This window comes from Amphiura filiformis, chromosome 2 (assembly GCF_039555335.1).
Source record: "Amphiura filiformis chromosome 2, Afil_fr2py, whole genome shotgun sequence".
NCBI lineage: Eukaryota > Metazoa > Echinodermata > Ophiuroidea > Amphilepidida > Amphiuridae > Amphiura > Amphiura filiformis.
The window spans coordinates 27,922,374-27,945,764 of NC_092629.1; the positions used below are offsets into that span (position 1 = coordinate 27,922,374).

The 23,391-nt window shown below is 37.7% G+C and overlaps 2 long non-coding RNA genes across 3 annotated transcripts in view; both read left to right on the top strand.

Moving 5' to 3' along the window:
• Positions 1–23,391, top strand: part of LOC140146057 (uncharacterized) — a 273,862-nt gene that overhangs the window by 16,116 nt on the left and 234,355 nt on the right. The window lies entirely within an intron of this gene.
• Positions 15,752–23,391, top strand: part of LOC140146043 (uncharacterized) — a 107,070-nt gene continuing 99,430 nt past the window's right edge. For both annotated transcript variants that reach the window (XR_011858178.1, XR_011858179.1), the window contains exons 1-2: positions 15,752–16,238; positions 19,315–19,510. This is a non-coding gene — a long non-coding RNA (uncharacterized lncRNA). The remainder of the gene's footprint in view (positions 16,239–19,314; positions 19,511–23,391) is intronic.

The window sequence follows — 23,391 nt, forward strand, 5'->3', positions numbered from 1 at the left end:
TCATATTTTGCTTGATATAATCACATATAAGTCCAAAAAAAAAAGATGTTTGCTTGCCCTCAACCGACTGACCCTAATTTTGGAAATCAGAAAAAAGGTTTTTTTTTCTATTTACTGTACAAATGAATACCGACCTAATTTTGGAAATTCCTGAAAAAGTTTCATTTTGACACAAAAATTGTCTGATTTTTCATATTTTGAGCCTTAATTAATCCAAACAGTAGAGTTTGTTAGTGATTAAAAAAAAGAAGAAAAAAAAGACATCCCGACCGACCGACCCAATTGTTAAAATTCATTTGAGGGCAAGCAAACAATGCCTTAACAACATGAGGTATGTACAGTCTGTTCACAATGAAGTTAACACAGTGAGTGACACATCGATGGACCTAGCAGAGGGTATTGAGCTACAGTCTGTTCACAATGAAGTTAACACAGTGTGTGACACATCGATGGACCTAGCACAGGGTATTGAGTTACAGTCTGTTCACAATGAAGTTAACACAGTGTGTGACACATTGATGGCCCTAACACAGGGTATTGAACTCAATTCACAAAAAGATTATGACAAAATATACACATTAAAAAACAAGCAAAAAGTACAGATATCATATTATAAAAAAAACATTAGAAAAGCTAGTTTATAATAAATAATAGTCTTTAGGTCGACAGATACAACATAGCCCGGGCAACATAGACAAATTCATATCACGATATCATTACTTAGTATAACTATAAGCTTTTACCCTTCAACACCAGTACACACATGCATTTTTATAACAATGATTGGATACAGCAAAGGGGCCAGTTTAGCTAAGATTAAGGGGGTAAACTGAATGCCTTCTATTCCCCACCATCAAAGCCAATATCATAATATGTAGGCCTACTGCCTCATAAAATTCATTCATTGCACCACTGTCAAGCCTACATCCAACACAATCTTGTAAAGTATCATATTATGCATCGGTGTTGAAAGGTTAAAGGTTAAAATGTATAGACCTGGAGTTCCAAATACGGTGAAGGCGTGTCTCTCTGATGGTGTCCTCTCACCATGGCGATGGATGATGGCTGGTAACGGTGGCAAATGAGGCCCTTAAATTTGGCAATGCATAGCGATCCAACAATGGAGTATAACAGTGCAGATTTGTTTACAACAATGGAAGTACAGGCTACTACAGAATGTGTCAAAAAGAATGTTACCCAACATGATTGGCAAATTTATCATCAAGATTCAATCAAGATATTTACAATACATCAACACAATAATACAAATATCAATAATATGAAACAAAATATGCAATAATATCAAAGTACGAAAACAAACATTAACATTGGGTAACATTATTTTTGAATCACCCTGTAGCATGATACCACACAATGAGTTACAGACAAGACAGTATGTCAAGCATTTCAGACGAAGATAAATACATTTGTGAGTAATAAAAGTGAGGATAAATAAACTCAAAATTAGTCCCAATCAAGCAAATGAATGTTGTTCTTGATTTATTTTTGAATTATAAGCTGATTTAACTTTAATGGTTTTTTTTTTGTTGTTGATGGAATTGTTTTGTCACATTCTGGTAAAAGAAGGAGTGAATAAAGAGTACCCATGGAGTATCTCACATCTCAGGCATGGGGTATAAATGTAAATGAGCTATCTACCTGTGATAATAATCTTATCACATTCTGAGAGTGAAGTAAGCTCACTTAAGGAGTAGGCCTATCCTATAAGTCTTCAAAAAATGCATTTTTGTAATATTTTGTTTACTGGCTTGATTTGGGTCAAATGTTGAGTTTACATGTAAAGTTTCTGAATAGGTTATATAATGCTATACTCTGGTATGTATTGATGGTAGTAAATGTAGTAATGATATCAAATGCAAAGCTAAGTGGAATTTGGTACAGCAGAGGTAATAAGTGGTGTGAATTTAATATATATAAAAAAAAGAGTCAAATTAAGAAACCAGCTCCCAAGGAGTAAAATTGGAAATAATGTAGAAAGAGTGGAATACATGAATACATCTGCAATAATACTCTTTAAAGAGTTGAATTTTTTACTCAATATGAGTTACATGGCGATTGCTTAAAAACTATCAATTGCTAAAACATTCCAAAAATAAAGAAAAATAAAATGAGTAGATTGCTAACAATGCCCCACACTAATATAGGCCTACATATAAGCAAACACACAGGTAAATACAATATGAAAAGCCAAAAATCTCCCAAGTAATGAAGAGTTAAAATGATCATTGTGGATCAAGTACTTTTTGTGGCATTGATAAAAACACACATCCCCGAAAAACATTTAAAAGAAAACAAATTAAAGTCTGAAAAAGAAAATGCACAAATTTGATAAAATTGAAAGGTGGTAAAACTTAATCAATTTCGTATTTACTTTTCTATATCAAATTATGACAAAAAGATGATATAAACACTATAGAGTAATTGCACATTTTGAAGGTGAAATCAATAAGAGCAGAATTGGATAACAAACCTGTCACAGACAAGATAAAGCATCATCTCCAATCAAGACATAAAACATGTGTGGGTGTTGTTTTAAATAGTCAATTAACTTAACCAATGAGTGGTGCAAATTCACATAATCATGAAATAATCCATTGAAACAATTGATCAAAGTGCTAACAAGAAGATTGAATCATACAATCAATGTTAGTAATATAAAGTACCATGAAACTGGGGATGTGCCACGGTTTTAGGGTACCTTTTCAGCGATTTGGTACATCGATGGGTAGGCTTTCAGTGGGCATTGGGCAAAAGTGCCCATAAAAGCGCCCAATTAGGACAAATATGGGCACTTTTTGGGTGTTTTTGTGAAAAATTGGTATACTGATGGGTGGCAAACTAGCAAAAAGTAGGTATAGAGAAAGTCGGCATCCGAAAGTCTGTGTGGCACATCTCTGTACAAATTTTTTCATAGACCCCCCTGGAAAATTGGTCAAAAGAGCAAGATCCATAATGATCAACAAGAAATATATTGACGAATTAACAAATAACAAATAAACCATGGAAAATCAATAATTTATTGACTCAATCAATTGATCAAATCAATCAATTAATGAATTGATCAACTAACCAAACAATCAATCAATCAACCAACAAATATTTTTTTGAACACAAGTTTCGATATCCTGTCATAATAATGTATTGTTTACATGGATTTGAATAATGACAATCAAACATAATATAAAGTTGACACAAGAGCTTCACTGGAGAGTTGAAGTGTAGGCCTAATAATATCGTTTCATAAGGACTTTTTGTCCAATACACAGCTTGTTTGGACTTATTTTGATGCATTTTATATCCCGATTCCAAATAAGTCGTCAAAACTTTAAAAATCTGAAATTTTTTCGACACGAAAATTGACTTTGAGATAATGTAAAATATGGCAAATTTGAGCTGGAATTTTGGTGCTTACATTGATTGCCCCTCAAAAAACTCAACAATTTTGGAATTTAAATTTTCGTTTCCATATTTATATTCAGCAAAAAAAACCCAAAAAAACACAAACGCGCCTGGTGTCTGGTAAAGTGGTTCGACTTGAGATGACTGACACTTTTTGATAATGATTTTAAACTGAGGTAAAAATCCTATAGGAGTATGCACTGTAACTGTATGCCCTATTGAATTATACATGAATTTATGAAATAATAAACTATAAGAACCGCTAACCCAAGAATAGGCATATTTGTACTCATTTTGCTCGATTCTTTATCCTGATTCAAAATCCATCAACGAAATTTTCAAAATCTAAAATTTTTATGACGCGTTATTCAATTTTTTTGCATCTGAGTTTACCACCAGAATCACTGAACGCGCCAAAAAAACACCAAAAATTTTGGAATTTTAAACTTTCGTTCCCTTATGTGGATTAAGCATAAAAAATGCAGTTGAATAAGCACAAACATGACTTGGTTTGGTTCAGCGGTTCTTCAGATCAACTATGCAATTTTTTTGGAAATGATTTTGCCCTATGGTAAAACCCTATAGAAGAATGCATGAAAATTAATTAAATGTGAAAATAAAAAAATAGCCATGAAAATTAATTAAATGTGAAAATAAAATTAATTTGAATAATTTAATATAATTAGCATAATCCCATTGATATGTTAATTTAATGATGTTGATAAATGGATTTATTTTTTACGTGTATACACTTCAACTCTGCCAGTACGGCTACCCCCACTAGCATCCCCTCTAATTATAATCAGTTTGCTGTTACTCTTTGCCATGCCATTGCATCCACCCCACCCATCATGTTGTTGTCTAGCATCTATTGGGATGGTAGTAAGATGTGTAGCATCTTGTGTAAACATAGGGCCTGCACTTTGGCTCGACATTTGAAAGGGGCGTGAATTCATTTTTGGATACGCCCCTATTATAATTAGGTAATACTCGACTCACACACATTCCCTATATGTATATACATGTACCACATGTAGTCAATCTGTCTGCTTTATCTGTATTGTGCCGTTCTTAAGCAAATACGGTAGTTAAACACGATTTCATCAAACATTATAACAATAGCTCTTTTACAGTGTGCAATCATCCCGGGCAATAATTGGGCAATAATAGAGGATGTGCGTGAAATTATTGATTGGCTCCATACAAAGGAATTGAACCGGTGTCCTTCACCGTAATCATGGCACAATGCAGTGCATTCAATCAAACGTTGTCGTCAACCTATTTGATCGTATTTGTGCATTTGTTATGTGTGTGAGACGAGCTGTCGCGGTAGATTGCAATAGCTTGTAATCATGCTTTTGTTGAATGAATTTGAGTACTCCGCCATATTTACGGTATGATACGTCATAATCTAGGTGATTATTTGCATTGGATGTCTTGAATACGCTGGCGAGGTTGTGTAATAATCGGATTAATGCTATAACAGTAGGTGAATACAAGTTTTGAATATATCGCGTTGCAAAGCCCCATTCCGTGATCCCAGCGAAAGTGAAAAAAAAAATCAGATTGTTACTTTTATAAAAAAATTTTAATGAACAAAATTGGCACAAAACCCAAGAAAACGGCAGTATTGACGAAGTTGAAGCCCCATTCAAATACATGTAGCTAATTTATATATACTGTCAGTATATAAATTACAGATTCACGTAAATGCATTATTTTTGTCTTAAATATGCCTACACGGCTTAGGGCTGAACCACTAGCAGAAGACACCAAGTTGATGTTTTATGACCTTTGACATTCTTTTTTGTGGCGAGTGACATGGTCAGTTCAATTCACGCCGAGTGTCCTTGACAGGTTTAACTCTGCTTCGGTGGACATGAAAGAATTCAAAAGATAACCTCTGCCCCAACAATCCCAAGCAATTGTCTGAAACTGCTCTTCGGATGATGTATCATAAGAACTCAGTCGTCAAATGATGAAAGTCATATAATGACCAAAAGATTATTACTGACTATATCATTGAAGACTGAGTTCCGCAGTCTTGTACAAAATCTGAATTTTGATGATTTTTACGATCGTCCGGATGAAAAAAAAATCACTGAATGGGCCGTTAGTTCCCTCCTCTCCTTACACTGGCAATATGGATCAAAGAAAAATAAAGAAAAAATAAAGAAAACAAGAAAAAAAAAAAAGACAAAGAAAAGAAACAATAAAAGAAAAACAAATATGAAAAGTTCGAACAATATTTGGTTTATAAAATTAATGTGACCGTGATGAGGCTCGAACTCACCACCTTCCGATTTAAAGTTCGAAGCGCTAGTGTACCAAATTCTGATGCCTTACCAAGTGAGCTGTGCTCCTGAGATACGAAATAAAAATAAAATAATACACTGTGTACCTGCTTGTGTCGGTAATTGATTTGCTCAAATTCCATAATGGTACAGTGCAACAGAGCAAAAATGCCCAAAATTTAAAAGCTATATAATTTATGACCACTATACACTACACATAAAAATACTAATACAAGGGAATTTCAACGTAAGAATCCAAACAATTAAGTACCAACATGCACAGCTTTGTCCTTATATCACATTTGGGTTTTTAACAAAATGTTATCAAACCTCTACTGTGATTGGCAGCTGCACAAGGCATCTCTTTGATAGCTGATCATGGCCATCCATTCAGCAAGTGGCTACTAACTGACCTTGACAGGCTTGAATGAGCACTGTCATCTGCTACAAAAACATCACACTCTAGGACTACACCACATTTCGCCATACTGCATTCTAGAAACGCTTGCTGTTAGAATAAGAAAAATTTTAATGCTAAATTATTGCACATTCTAGGGAAGCGTGGTTACCGTTTTGAAATAACCGAGTGAGAGGGTTTTCAAGAAAATATTTTTCCTGTCAAAACTGAAGCATCCTCTGTATAAAAGAAAATATGAATATGAACTGCACATCATATATAACGATTCGTGATACCCAATTGTGGCACATTTGAGGTCGTTTATGAGGCAGAGAATTTTATTTCAATTTTATATACGCCAAAATATTTTTTTAATTGAGCAAGAATAAGGATAGAAAAAACGTTGAAAATTCTATGTATAAATAACATTAGACCCGGCAAAAGATTACTGTTTCGTTTTTATGGTAATCTAATCTTTTATTTCCTGAAGAAACATTTGGGGTTTAAAATGGATTTTTTATGTAATTGATAAAAACATCGAACGTGTATACAAGAAAAATGGTAGGTTCCTCTATAGTATTTTACTGACCATGGAAATGTACTGACACCGTGCGAGCACATGTCAAAATCGATATAATGTATTGTCCATATAGACGCGCATTTATCATGTTTATTGTCGGATTAACAACAATTGAGCGCTATTAATACACATTAATGTTTTTAGGCAAATAAAATTCCAAAATATGGTACGTTTTCTGCTTTTGCTTGTCACGTGGTAGGCCTATATTGAAGTTGCGATTATATCTTCAAATACGTTTCATAAAAGATTCCATCAAGACAAGTGGCCGAGTGGTCTAAGGCGCTAGGCTCATAGAGCATCTCCAAAGTGGCGTGGTGCGCCGTGAGTTCGAACCCCGCCTTTGCCAAACTTTAAAAGAAGTAAAATTAAAATTTAACTTTTTTTAAATTTCATATTGGGGAAATGTGACTGGGAGAATTTATGTATGGCGTGGAGTGGTGTGCTCTAGGACCTGGTCACTCCATAATGCTACGGGAGCACAGTACTTTGACAATGGAGTGAAAGACTATTATTATTGATTAGGCGCGGATTTTAAAAGTACAGCTCCTATGCGTGTATAGCAGAAAATTGGAATAGAATGTTTGAAATCATGTAACTAAAGTACTAAATGCATTCTGCAAAATGCGCTCTGACCAATTTATAAAGCATTTCATTAGCTTTAATTTGACATATTGTTTGACATATTTGGAATTATGGTAAATCATTAAATAAAATATTTATTAATTAATCAATTATGTCGATTAATTAAAATTTAATGCAAATATGCATATTTTCTCTGACAGAATTGTAGGATTTGACAAGAGCCATCTTTCTTGTAAGTTTGATTCTTATAACATACCGGTATCGTATTGCGTCCCGTTATAGTTGCAGAAAAAAATACGCGTGCAGGACACACATACGCATGTTGAGCCGTAAGTATCTTCGCGACGAAAGTATCGATGCGCATGTGTAGTGTAGGAAAGTGTAGGAATATTCAAAGTGAGTCGGTCTGTAAAGGGAATTCCCATATTTATATTTCCGGTTATTCTGTGCAGCAGATCGCTCGATACTGCACAGATAAACAATGCTAACTTCGTTTTCTCGTCCAAAATTGTTTGTTTGTCTGTTAGTATATTAAACTATTACTAAGGAGCCGATGTGTAAGGTCTTCAGTACCAGCACATCTAAACTTCACTCCAGTCACTGTATATTTGCGCACCCCTTTTTATTGGTTATCTGCACCCTCAGTTGTTTTGTGTGTAAGAAGTTGAGATGTAACCGGAAGTCTGGATATCTATACCGCCTGGTCCTGTCCAGTATTACCTTAGAAGTAGAAGTAGCACATTCAGACCCGAAAGACAAGTATATGATGGAATTGCAGTACACATGACATGGGGTCATGGTCACTGACATGCTGATGCAGTGACACCACCACTGTGTCACTGAGGTAAGCTTAAATTTATATTTAAACTAGCATATAAATACTACTAGCCCGAAATGCATGACCTTTTCTTTCCTATCCTCGCACAACGGAGATGTCACTGGTAGCCGTAGAGAAGACGACTGAGGGTTTCGGGCTATATAAACTAGCTAATAAACTACATGGATCGAATCCATGGGTTCCTACATGTACATAGTCACCGATCTGAGAGGGCCAATCTGAGGGCTGATGACACACATTCGATGGGTGTACTAATAAGCTAGCATGTATATTTTCCTAGACTGCGGAACTCAGTCCTCAATGATAGTCACTTATCTTTTGGTCGTTATATGACTATCATTTGCAGGACTGAGTTCTTACCATACATCTTCCGAGGTGCAGTTGCAGACATTAGGCTATTGAAACTTGATGTTGAGTTTAGCGTCCCATTTTTCAGCTCATAATGAGGCAACTATTTCATTATTCATTATTTTCAAAGGTTTCATTATCAGAGGCCTTTTACCAATGTTTATGCGCTTTTGTTCATTCTAATTGGGTATCGCCAGTCGCAATATAATGTCACAAACACACATAAACATCTATCTATCTATACTACTAAAATAATAGCCGTTGTCTGTGTGTCTGTCTGTCTGTCCGGCTATGCGTTCCGCCGCGCTTCGACGCATCGTTCCGATATTTCACACATAGATGGGTATCGGGCGTGATACGAGGGGAATATATGCGTGAAACATCTGGGGTCAAACAGTATCGCTATCATGCCAGTGCTCTCACAGCATCAGGGCTCTCACAGCCGCAGGTGCACTAGTCTATACTATCTATCTACTATACTAAAATAATAAGCGGTCTCTGTCTGTCCGGCTATGCGTTCCGCCGTGCTGCGACGCATCAATCCGATATTTGGGACATGGGTAGGTGCCGGGAAAAGCATGTTGACCGTGTGGTTTTGAAGGTCATCGGAGGTCAAGGTCAAAGGTCAAATTTTCAAACTTTGTCCGATCGGGCCCAAATTTGGTGGGTGGGACCCTCCATACGAGGGGAATATAGGGGCGAAATAAAATCGAGGTCAACCGAGGTCAAAGGTCATTACGGAGGGGTCAAATTTCAAACTTTGTCCGATCGGGCTCAAACTTGGTAGGTGGAATCCTTTGTATGAGGGGAGCATGAAAAACATATGGAGGTCATCCGAGGTCAAAGGTCAAAGGTCGGATTTCAAACTTTGTCCTATCGGGCTCAAACTTGGTGGGTGGCATCCTCGATACGAGGGGAATATATATGCGCAAACAAAATTGAGGTCAGCCAGTGCTCTCACAGCATCAGGGCTCTCACAGCTGCAGGTGCACTAGTACTAATAAAATAATAAGCGGTCTCTATCTGTCTATCTGTGTATCTGTGTATCTATCTGTCTGTCTGTCTGTCCGGCTATGCGTTTCGCCGCACTTCGACGCATCGTACTGAAATTTTGGATATAGGTAGGTATTGGGAAAAGCATGTTGGCCATGTGGTTTTGAGGGTCATCGGAGGTCAAGATCAAAGGTCAAAATTTCAAACTTTGTCCGATCGGGCCCAAATTTGGTGGGTGGAATCCTTGATAGGAGGGGAATATAATGCGCGAAATAAAATCGAGGTCAACCGAGGTCAAAGGTCATTACGGAGGGGTCAAATTTCAAACTTTGTCCGATCGGGCTCAAACTTGGTGGGTCGAAACCTTCGTATGAGGGGAGCATGAAAAACATTATATGGAGGTCATCCGAGGTCAAAGGTCATGGATTTCAAACTTTGTCCTATCGGGCTCAAAATTGGTGAGTGGAATCCTTGATGCGAGGGGAATATATGCGCAAAATAAAATTGAGGTCAACCAAGGTCAAAGGTCATGTAGGGGCTAAATTTAAACTTTGCCCTATTGGGCTTAAACTTGATAGGTGGAATCCTTTGTATGAGGGGGGCATGAAAAAAATTACACCAAGGTCATCTGGGGTCAAACAGAAATGCTATCATGCCAGTGCTCTCACAGCATCAGGGCTCTCACAGCTGCAGGTGCACTAGTAATAATCATAAGCGTTATCTGTCTGTCTGTCTGTCCGGCTATGCGTTCCGCCGCGCTTCGACGCATCGTTCCGATATTTCACACATAGATGGGTATCGGGCGTGCGCTGTTTACCGGGTAGTTTCGAAGGTCATCGGAGGTCAAGGTCAAAGGTCAAAATTTCAAACTTTGTCCAATCGGGCCCAAACTTGGTGGGTGGAATCCTTGATAGGAGGGGAATATAATGCGCAAAATAAACTCGAGGTCGTAGTAATAATCATAAGCGTTATCTGTCTGTCTGTCTGTCCGGCTATGCGTTCCGCCGCGCTTCGACGCATCGTTCCGATATTTCACACATAGATGGGTATCGGGCGTGCGCTGTTTACCGGGTAGTTTCGAAGGTCATCGGAGGTCAAGGTCAAAGGTCAAAATTTCAAACTTTGTCCAATCGGGCCCAAACTTGGTGGGTGGAATCCTTGATAGGAGGGGAATATAATGCGCAAAATAAACTCGAGGTCGACCGAGGTCAAAGGTCATTACGGAGGGGTCAAATTTCAAACTTTGTCCGATCGGGCTCAAACTTGGTGGGTCGAAACCTTCGTTTGAGGGGAGCATGAAAAACATTATATGGAGGTCATCCGAGGTCAAAGGTCATGGATTTCAAACTTTGTCCTATCGGGCTCAAACTTGCTGGGTGGAATCCTTGATACGAGGGGAATATATGCGCAAAACAAAATTGAGGTCAACCGAGGTCAAAGGTCATGTAGGGGCTAAATTTAAACTTTGCCCTATTGGGCTTAAACTTGATAGGTGGAATCCTTCGTATGAGGGGAGCATGAAAAAAATTACACAGAGGTCATCCGAGGTCAAAGGTCATCTGGGGTCAAACAGTATCGCTATCATGCCAGTGCTCTCACAGCATCAGGGCTCTCACAGCTGCAGGTGCACTAGTACTACTAAAATAATAGCCGTTGTGTGTCTGTCTGTCCGGCTATGCGTTCCGCCGCGCTTCGACGCATCGTTCCGATATTTCACACATAGATGGGTATCGGGCGTGCGCTGTTTACCGGGTAGTTTTGAAGGTCATCGGAGGTCAAGGTCAAAGGTCAAATTTTCAAACTTTGTCCGATCGGGCCTAAATTTGGTGGGTGGGATCCTTGATGCGAGGGGAATATATGCCCGAAATAAAATCGAGGTCAACCGAGGTCAAAGGTCATTACGGAGGGGTCAAATTTCAAACTTGGTCAGATCGGGCTCAAATTTGGTGGGTCGAAACCTTCGTATGAGGGGAGCATGAAAAACATATGGAGGTCATCCGAGGTCAAAGGTCAAAGGTCATGGATTTCAAACTTTGTCCTATCGGGCTCAAACTTGGTGGGTGGAATCCTTGATACGAGGGGAATATATGCGCAAAACTAAATTGAGGTCAAAGGTCATGTAGGGGCTAAATTTAAACTTTGCCCTATTGGGCTTAAACTTGATAGGTGGAATCCTTCATATGAGGGGAGCATGAAAAAAATTACACCGAGGTCATAGGTCATCTGGGGTCAAACAGTATCGCTATCATGCCAGTGCTCTCACAGCATCAGGGCTCTCACAGCTGCAGGTGCACTAGTACTAATAAAATAATAAGCGGTCTCTGTCTATCTGTCTTTCTGTCTGTCTATCTGTCTGTCCGGCTATGCGTTTCGCCGTGCTTCGACGCATCGCGCTGAAATTTCGCATATAGATATGTATCGGGAAAAGCATGTTGGCCATGTGGTTTTCAAGGTCATCGGAGGTCAAGGTCAAAGGTCAAATGGGGAAAATACCCCACGTGGATACAAAGCAGCAAGTGGATAAAAAGAATCCAGTAGACAATCTACAACAAGTTTCAAGCTGCCCAAGCAGGTTTCATTCAGCTTTTGGCTATATGCCCAATTTGAAATGCACTGTAAAATGCGCTGCAAATGATTTGTACATTTCAAACTTTGTCCGATCGGGCCCAAACTTGCTGGCAATGAATTCTATAAGCGCCCGTACGCCAATAAGTGCCCACACCCCAATAAGTGCCCATACCCCAATAAGCGCCCATACCCCAATAAGCGCCCATACCCCAATAAGTGCTCTCACAGCATCACTGGCTCTCACAGCCGCAGGTGCACTAGTACTACTAAAATAATAGCCGTTGTGTGTCTGTCTGTCTGTCTGTCTGTCCGGCTATGCGTTCCGCCGCGCTTCGACGCATCGTTCCGATATTGCAGCCATAGATGGGTACAGGGCGGGCGCTGTTTACCGGGTACTTTTGAAGGTCATCGGAGGTCAAGGTCAAAGGTCAAAATTTCAAACTTTGTCCGATCGGGCCCAAACTTGGCGGATGGGATCCTTGATACGAGGGGAATATATGCCCAAATAAAGTCGAGGTCAAAGGTCATTACGGAGGGGTCAAATTTCAAACTTTGTACGATCGGGCTCAAACTTGGTGGGTCGAAACCTTCGTATGAGGGGAGCATGAAAAACATATGGAGGTCATCCAAGGTCAAAGGTCAAAGGTCATGGATTTCAAACTTTGTCCTATCGGGCTCAAACTAGGTGGGTGGAATCCTTGATACGAGGCGAATATATGCGCAAAACAAAATTGAGGTCAACCGAGGTCAAAGGTCATGTAGGGGCTAAATTTAAACTTTGCCCTATTGGGCTTAAACTTGACAGGTGTAATCCTTCGTATGAGGGGAGCATGAAAAAAATTACACCGAAGTCATCCGAGGTCAAAGGTCATCTGGGGTCAAACAGTATCGCTATCATGCCAGTGCTCTCACAGCATCAGGGCTCTCACAGCTGCAGGTGCACTAGTCTATACTATAATAATCATAAGCTCTGTCTGTCTGTCTGTCCGTCTGTCCGGCTATGCGTTTCGCCGCGCTTCGCCGCATCGTTCCGATATTTCATACATAGATGGGTACTGGGCATGCGCTGTTTACCGGGTAGTTTTAAAGGTCATCGGAGGTCAAGGTCAAAGGTCAAAATTTCAAACTTTGTCCGATCGGGCCCAAACTTGGTGGGTGGAATCCTTGATAGGAGGGGAATATAATGTGTGACATAAAATCGAGGTCAACCGAGGTCAAAGGTCATTACGGAGGGGTCAAATTTCAAACTTTGTCGGGCTCAAACTTGGTGGGTCGAAACCATTGTATGAGGGGAGCATGAAAAACATTATATGGAGGTCATCCGAGGTCAAAGGTCAAAGGTCATGGATTTCAAACTTTGTCCTATCAGGCTCAAACTTGGTAGGTGGAATCCTTGATATGAGGAGAATATATGCGCAAAACAAAATTGAGGTCAACCAGTGCTCTCACAGCATCAGGACTCTCACAGCTGCAGGTGCACTAGTTTATAAAAGTCTTTTATCTTTTTGTTTTTCAAGTTTTAAAACAAACTAAATGTATTCCAAAGTATACCATGCCAGTCTTCTTCACTCCAATTTGTACTAACCTCTCCGTATACATTTGAGGATGGGGGAAATGGGGGGGGGGGTCGAATCATACAAAAATAACAATCATGCAGAACATTATGAGATAAATTTTTGGCACCAATTTGTCAAAACTAGGTCTTTCCTAGTTAAATTATTTACAACATCAACAATGTCCATCTGGTAAAAACATTTTGGCTAGGTTGAAATTTCTTCCAGTCTACCCTGGTATCCCAAAGGTATAATTGAAATAATTGGATAGAGCAAGGGTCAAAAACCTGTATATTTTTAATGCTAATTAATATTTAGATGGATTCATCTAATAGTTCTCAAGGCTTTCTATAGTTGTTGAAGGGGTTTAAAAATTTTGCAGAACAAATTTTCTTTCTGATTTGCAAAATAATGAATTATTTTCAGATTTTACATCTCAAACGCGGCACAAAATTCATAACGCGGGCGGTGGACGCTAAACTCAGAATCAAGTTTCAAGTGCCTTATATCTTTCATGACCGGCACTGAAGCATAGTCACGCCTGTCAAGGACACTCGGCGTGAATTGAAAGACCATGTAACTCGCCACAAAGGAATGTCAAAGGTCATAAGACACCAATTTGGTATACTTCCACGCCACGGAATATGATGTTTAAGGTTTAGGACTACCATAGTATTTTCCCTTGATTGAGAAATCTATCTACTATCCACGAGTCCACAATGACACGATAGTTACTGTGTGGATAGAAGATAGTGAGTGCTAGTATAACACAGTCAGTCATTATATCATCTTAAGTTTTAAAACACATTAAAACAATTTTTTAAATTGTCCAATTTGGCTTCAAGTTAGCTTGGTTAACATTTATGTATCTTAGCTGAAGTGTTTGCTTACTTTTATCCGAAAACACAGGCGCTGAAGTACAAATTCAGACCATATTATGAGTCCGTTAAATTCTGCAACCTTGCTTGATCAAAGTTGTTTTGACAACTGTCAACTGTGTCTGTGATTAAAGATTTGAGAAAATCCAGTGCTGGGCAAATCAATCCATCTCCTGATTTGCAAATGTTGACTTGTCATTGCAAACTGATGTTGATACCCTTCCGGTTCTTGAACATGTGAGCCCAGCACTACACATGTTGATCATCTCTAACAATGGGGACTGTGTGTCTGGCGATCACTCGAGAAAAATTGACACAAAATGATGTTTTTCTTCGTTCCGACGGCTATACTGTGTATGTGAATGCATTAAACCATAGGCCTTCAAACACTGAAGGCCTATGATTAAACACATAAACACAGCACCTGTTGGAACTGATCCAGAGTACACATAAAATACAAAAATTTTAGGATCAGGCCTTTTTTTCAAATAATTTGAGATTCTTAGGGATAAAACCCTAGAGTACATGTACTACAAAAAAGACTCTGAAGTGTTCTCTAATAAACTTATTTATGGTCGTGCGTCATGAATTGGGGTATAGGAAAATCTTGCGGTGTTACAGTTTTACATTTTTTTCAGGACGTTCTATACCAGATCTCAAGAATGGAGAGGGGCACTGAACTAGTTTTGGTCTCATTTTGTTGCTAATTAATTTATCTAGCTAACATTTTGGAAAGTAACAACTTCACACTACATTTCCTTCTTGAGATATTGCAATGTCAGGGGTGGTGGTGGTGAATACGCTTGAGGTGAATACGGTTGAGGCATGTAAAGTATAGAGAATATTGATTTTTGGTGCCTCTCAAATTTATTTTTTACTGTAACTTCATAACCCAGCAAGGTATTGGCATGGAATATGTGCCATTGTTTCTGAATGTCACATTTCTTGAATAAGTTACCCTACTTCAGGTAAAAGGAAATTTGATGAGAAATTCAAATATGCCATTGGTTTTTGTGTAGAGCATGGAGGAAAAAATTTTTGATTGATAATGTACCGTAATAAAAATCATAAAAATTATGTACGACTTTTGAACACCCTGTATCTCAGTTAGGCAACATAACTCATCATTACAAGTGTGCTTTTTTTGAAAGCCTACAATGTTAAATGTATTAGCACATCTAAAAAGGTTTTAGCAGAACAGGTGTTTGTTTATGTTAATAAATAAGAGGAACAAAATTGTGTACTTTTTGAACCAATATTTAACTTTTCCACCCTATATGACATTTGTAGCACCCTGTATTGACCAATCGTGAGGCTGATCGGTTTTATCATGGATGGACATTTACAAAATTGATAGAAAAACAGCCTGGTAACAAACAACTGCTGACATTTACTTCATTGTTTTATGTTGTCCAACTGACACAACAGCAAAATGCACTGACATGCAACACCTTCCTGAAACACATTCACAGCGCAACAGATTTCTTTGGCTGGGTTCCAATTATTCGCCAGTGTATGTGATCCCGGAAGCTGTTCCGTGTCAGGGTATTTTACTGTGGTGTCGGTTGGACAACTGCTTGGTTACTGACATGTGTTTAGAGTAGAGTATTGAAGTAATCCTGTGTGTAATTTTTGTTCATGTACAGGCGAATAATTGGAACCCAGCCAAAGAAATCTGTTGCGCTGTGAATGTGGTCCAGGAAGGTGTTGCATGTCAGTGCATTTTGCTGTTGTGTCAGTTGGACAACTGTTTGGTTACTGACCAGTGTTTAGAGTAGAGTATTGAAGTAATCCTGTGTGCAATTTTGTTCATTTTTATGTAGAGGATTTTAAGATATGACCTTGTGAAAAATTATAAGTTTCTTTTTGAGGCCAGTTTAGTTTTATAGGGCTTTGATGAATCAACTTCATTATTATGTCTTCAGAATCTTGCATGCTATACTTTGTGCATAACCCCAGCTGTCCAATAATTTGTGTCGGTCGCCGGGAGCTACAGGGTTTTTCCATATCTGTAACCTCTTCATATGAGTGCATAGTTCATATACTTTATGCGCACAAGTTGCCATGTACATGTATGTCTCTTTTGGTATGATTTTTTTGTAAATTGTGACATGCCATTGTAACAAAAAATCTACATTTTTGACCAAAAATCACTTCTTTGACCAAAAATCACTTCTTTGATTTTATCGGACAGCCAGGTTATGTACAAAGTATAGGATGCAAGATTCTGAAGACATAATAATGAAGTTGATCGGTGATTGCGTTTAAGTTGCAGAGTGGATTAATGGAAATGTAGGCAAAATATGCAAATAAGCTCATTAAAGGAATATTTCGTGATCCTAGCATCCTCTTTTTATGACATTTTTCAGTAGATATCCACGAAAAAAACTTATTCCCAAAATTTCAGTTGATTCTGATTTTGCGTTCGCGAGTTATGATTATGTGTATTACACTTCTCCATTGACAATGCGTATACTAGAACGAAATTCAAATTTCACGATATCTTTGCTAAACGAATTAGTCTGCAAGAAATTTTTTGTACATAAACATGTAGCCAGAGGTTCCAATGATATAAAAATCTCAACTTTTTTTGAGAAAAGTGGGGGGATGAGGCTGTGGATCACGAAATCAGGGGCGTAGCCAGCTTTCTTGGTCGGGGGGGGGGGGGGCAAAATAAAATTTTTGGGGCACAGACGAAAAAAATTGCAGTTGCATTATATAATACATAGACTGTATGTCTTCGAGCTTCCCGAAAAGGGCCTTATTGGTATTTTACACTATTTTTGGCCATTATCCGGTTTAAAAAGGGCTTTATTGTTACAATGTGCGTGCGGCCGTGCGTAGTGCAGAAAAATTGTGTATTTTACACTATTTTGGCCCTGAATTTTGCCCTTTTTCTTTTCCTTTGCCCTCCTGATTTTCTCTTTCATTTTTTGGGCACTTTTTCTTTCATTTTTTTTTGTCAGGGGGGGGGGCACTCTGCCCCCCTCCCCCCCCCGCTGGCTATGCTACTGCACGAAATGCCCTTTTAATATTCATAAATATGCAAATAATGTGACACATTGATTACTTCTTAACTTCCATTGCTTTACGTAGTGTCATGCTTCATCCGTATTGATAACTCTGAACTATATATAGCACATGAGGTCACCATACCCTATCACTGTACCAAATTTGATATAAAATTGGACGGATTGAGCGTGATACCTGAATTTATCATATTCAAATCATATTTTTGACCAAAAAACAAATTTTAAACCAAAAATCACTTTTTTGACAAAAAAAAACACATTTTTGACCAAAAATCACATTTTTGACCAAAAAATCACATTTTTGACCAAAAATCACAATTTTACCAAAAATCGCATTTTTGACCAAAAATCACATTTTTCATCAGAAATTTTTTTTTTAAAGCAAAATCACATTTTTGACCAAAAATCTTGTTTTTTACTAAAATTCATGTTTTGACCAAAAAAAGATTCTGAAGACATAATAATGATAAAATTGGACGAATACTTTTGCATGATACCTGAATTTATCGATCTCGCTAGAGTTTTCAAATATCACACTCAACTACGTCTCGCATGATATTTGAAAACTCGAGCTCAACCGATAAATTCAGGTATCACGCTCAATCCGTCCAATTTTATATCAAACTTGGTACAGTGATAGTATATTGTGGCCTCATGTGCTGTATACTTTTGTGTAACAGTATTTGCATAATGCATATCTATGAATATTAATGAGCTCATTAGCATATTTTGCCTACATTGTCATTAATCAACTCTGCAGCTTAGACGCAATCACAGATTACCTTCAAACTTGGTACGGTGATAGTATATGGTGGCCTCATGTGCTGTATACTTTTGTGTAACAGTATTTGCATAATGCATATCTATGAATATTAATGAGTTCATTTGCATATTTGGCCCTCATTGTCATTAATCCGGCTCTGCAGCTTTTGGACAAAAGGTATTTTGATCTTTTAGAGCAAAGGTTGCCTGCTTGAACAGTCTATTGAGTTGCAGTGCAATTTGAGCAACATTTTGATACAATCACCCATATTGATGATCACTTCTTAACTTCCATTGCTTTACGTAGTGTCATACTTCATCAGTATTGATAACTCTGAACTATAGCCTCAAATGCAAAGCTATCTGTGAGCATCAAAGTCAAAGCTAGACTTTTGAGCAAGCAAATGTATGTCACCATTTTTGTCAAATTCTGCAGCCTATCATTGACAATGCAAATTGCTGTATAAAAAGTGGTGTCTCATTTTCCACCATGTCCACAGAGATCCATTGTTCACAAAAGTGATTATTCAGGATGAAATCTAGATATCACTGCATGAATAACTTCCCCGTGTAAAATTACCTAATAGTGAAGACAAATGTTGACTTTGGTGTCAATTTTCAGTATTGAAAGGATCGAGCCCGAAGTTGTAGAAGCAATATGGTCATGCCTATCAAGAGCACCAGCATCAAATTTGATTACAGATAGGCCTACGTATGAGGCTAAAAAATGATATGTCTCAAAGCGCCCGCGGATTCATTTTTCTTAGCGCGTCATGTCAGCTGAAACGGCAAATTCATGCATTTTTGCCATAAAATCATGAAATTCTGAGTCAAATTTGGAAGAAAAGTTACTTGATTCGATACTCGCATTTAGGTATAAAACAATTGATATTTGTACTTCAATTGTGTGAGTCAACCACATGTATGCTGTGTACTAAAAAATCTCAATAAAAAAAACCCATTCCACATTTGTTTTTGAAACTGACATGGGCTTTGAGACATAACATTAGCAATTTTTTTTAGCCTGAGATTGAGAACCCATACCTGTCCTCTTTTTTTTTTAATGCAGGCATCGGTCATGGAACGATATGGAGTAATGTACTATACAAGTGCCAGAGCCGAGCATTTCAATGGACACTTGTGTAAAAAGTTGGGACTGGAAGGATGTGATTTGCCATATTTCCTGCTCCATCGCTGTGTACAATGAAGGGCTTCATCTTCTTTGGTATACTTATCAACATCCTGCATGAGACCTGACGAAAAGGGTGAGACATTTTTGTATATTGGTAAAACAACATGATCAGTTCTGTTGTTTTGAAATTTTGGAACACAGATTGATTAGTTATACAAGAGCAGCTTTTTGTTGCTACCTTTCATCATCTTGCTGAGAATACAGCCATAAATGAAATTTACGGCCAAACATATTTGCATTTTTCTATGTATGTAGGCCCGGAGGGGGTTCTCCCTGGTTGAAGATATACGGGGATGTGCCACGGTTTTGGGGTACCTTTTCAGCAATTTTGGTATATCAATGGGTGGGTTTTCAGTGGAGACCAATGCGCATTTGGGCGAAAGTGCCCCTAAAAGCACCCAATTAGGGCAAATTTGGGTGCTTTTTGGGTGTTTTTGTGGAAAATTGGTATACTGATGGGTGGCAAAATCAGCAAAAAGTAGGTATAGAGAAAGTCAGCATCCGAAAGTCTGTGTGGCACATCATAAGGCATGCAGTTTGTCTCGACATTTGAAAGGGGCGTGAATTCATTTTTGGATACGCCCCTATTATAATTAGGTAATACATGTACCACATGTAGTAAATCTGTCTGCTTTATCTGTATTGTGCCGTTCTTAAGCAAATAGTTAAACACGATTTCATCAAACATTATAACAATAGCTCTTTTACAGTGTGCAAGCATCCCGGGCAATAATTGGGCAATAATATTGTGCGTGAAATTATTGATTGGCTCCATACAAAGGATTTGAACCGGTGTCCTTCACCGTAATCATGGCGCAATGCAGTGCATTCAATCAAACGTTGTCGTCAACCTATTTGATCGTATAGTGCATTTGTTATGTGTGTGAGACGAGCTGTCGCGGTAGATTGCAATAGCTTGTAATCATGCTTTTGTTGAATGAATTTGAGTACTCCGCCATATTTACGGTGAGATACGTCATAATCTAGGTGATTATTTGCATTGGATGACTTGAATACGCTGGCGAAGTTGTGTAATAATCGGATTAATGCTATAACAGTAGGTGAATACGAGTTTTGAATATATCGCGTTGCAAAGCCCCATTCAGTGATCCCAGCGAAAAAAAAAAAAAAATCAAATTGTTACTTTTATAAATTTTTTTAATGAAAAAAATTGGCAAAAACCCCAAGAAAACGGCAGTATTGACGAAGTTGAAGCCCCATTCAAATACATGTAGGTAATTTATATATACTGTCAGGAGGGTAACCCTATTGGTTTTGGATATGGATTGTCTTTAAAATTACACATAATATCAAATATCCAATACTAGCTACGGTGACATTTCCCCACAACCAGTCTTTTCGTGTTCGTCTGTATATCGATCATGATGATTTTTGTATATAAATTATAGCAAATGGCAATAGAGCTCAATAACAAAGCAAAACAGAAATGCCCCGACGACAATGCTGGAAATGGCCGTATTGAACGGAAATTTAGATTTTTAAAAACTCTTTTTCGTACCGATTCAGAAAAAAAACCCAAATATATTTCCCCTTGCAATATGTACATTTCAAATGAATGTAAATAATTTTGGGTTTAAAAAATGGAGCAGAAAAAAAACCTGTCACTACCGGGATTTGAACCGTGGACCTCAGGGTCAACAATACGACGTTCTAACCAACTGTGACCTTTTACATTTTTTTGTGGCTAGTGACATGGTCAGTTCAATTCACGCCGAGTGTCCTTGACAGGTGTGACTCTGCTTCAGTGGTCATGAAAGAATTCAAAAGATAACCTCTGCCCCAATAATCCCAAGCAAACTGCTCTTCGGATGATGTATCATAAGAACTCAGTCGTCAAATGATGATAGTCATATAATGACCAAAAGATTATTACTGACTATATCATTGAAGACTGAGTTCCGCAGTCTAGTACAAAATCTGAATTTTGATGATTTTTACGATCGTCCGGATGAAAAAATCACTGAATGGGCTGTTTGTTCCCTCCTCTCCTTAACCTGGCAATATGAATCAAAGAAAAATAAAGAAAAAATTAAATAAAACAAGAAAAAAAAGACAAAGAAAAGAAACAATAAAAGAAAAACAAATATGAAAAGTTCGAACAATATTTGGTTTATAAAATTAATGTGACCATGATGAAGCTCGAACCCACCACCTTCTGATTTAAAGTTCGAAGCGCTCGTGTACCAAATTCTGATGCCTTACCAAGTGAGCTGTGCTCCTGAGATACGAAATAAAAATACAATAATACACTGTATACCGGGAGTTTCCATAACCTGACCACCTTTTCTGACTACCTTTTCTGACCACCTTTTCTGACCATCTTTTTTGACCATCTTATTTGACATTATTTTGATGTTTGCTTCATTTTTATTATCTTTACACTTTGCACAATAATGTTGTACCATTCTGGATGTTAAAAGTGACATAAAATTGAAATTACTAGTATCAAGTGAAATTTGTTTTGTTTTTCACAGGGCAGTTTAGAGAGGAGACAATTATCATTTCAGGTGCTGGGTCAATAATCAATAAAGTATAACACAATTACCACTTCACAAGGTCATATTCATGGTATACATGCCCTGATATATTAAGGGTGCAGCACAGTGGGTGCAGCATGAATGTGAATATGGGTTTAAGGGAATACGAGGTATTGTTGGTCGAAGCAGATTTTCATTATCTGAATCAATATATTATTGAAAAATAACACTTTGGTGTTTTGCAGAAGTTCATTATACAAATCATATACTTTGGAAAACTTGCTTAATTTATTGTTTTTTAAATGAGTTATGTACGTTTTACAAAAGTGTTGTTTTTTCAGCCCTCTTTACAGTACAACATAACTCAAGAACCGCAGCACCTACAAAAGTATATCTGTGATATTTGAATTAGTTCTACACGCTTGCTATGAATAAGCACAATCGCCATTGTAACTTTCGGGTTTCTTGGTACACTTTGACCTCTGACATATCTGGAAAATTGCTGTAATCATTAATAATTAATTTATCATTGTAATAATGTTATCATTATAAATAATAAAATGATTAATTTATACAATAATCAAATTTTTGGGTTTGTTTTTATTCTAGTATAAACACGTTTTAAATTATATTTTGTACGCACAAAACCCCAATTTTTCTGAATTTTCCCGATAGGTCAAAGGACAAAGTGTCACAAAACTGCAAAATGTGTCCCACAATTCATTGCAAACTTCCAATGCCGATTGGGCTCATTGAGCAATGCAATTTTTGCTAAAGCTCACTACCATTTGCAAGGTGCTGTGAACTAGTTTGTTTTCTACTTTGTTTTCTGCTGCTTTGACCAACAATACATCGTATACCCTTAATTGTCCATCAGACAGACAAAGTCTGAACAGGGAAGTGCTGAGGGTAACACTAGGGAGCACTCGTTCGAATGAAGTCAGGAACATTGGATGTGTGTGCAAAAGTTATATAATTTCATTTACCATGAAAGTGTTGTAGTTTTTAAGTTTCAAGTTTTATTTGAAATTGCTTTTACATCAGTGGCACTCGATCCGATGGTGCATCCAAGACATTAAATATACAAACAAAACTGTATTAAACAAAACAAAATCAAAGGGTACTCGACAAGCAAAAGGTACAAATAAATAATCTAAAGTGAGAAAGAAATAACAACCATGTACCCTTAAAAATGTTGTTTATCTATTAACAAGTCCGTGAGAGAAAAGCTTGCTAATTATCACCCAGCATGACTGTCTATGATTATGGTGTAAAACACTAGGATCCAAAACATTCTCATCTATTAGTGCACAGTTCTTCAACTCCAATACATTTGTATATTCATTGAATGACCTTTGCTAATTGGGGTACAAAAACCTCATACTCTGCAACTTGGGGTCAAATTTTGCACTATGATTGTTTAGTTAATGTTATTGGACTATGGCATTGGGAGTGT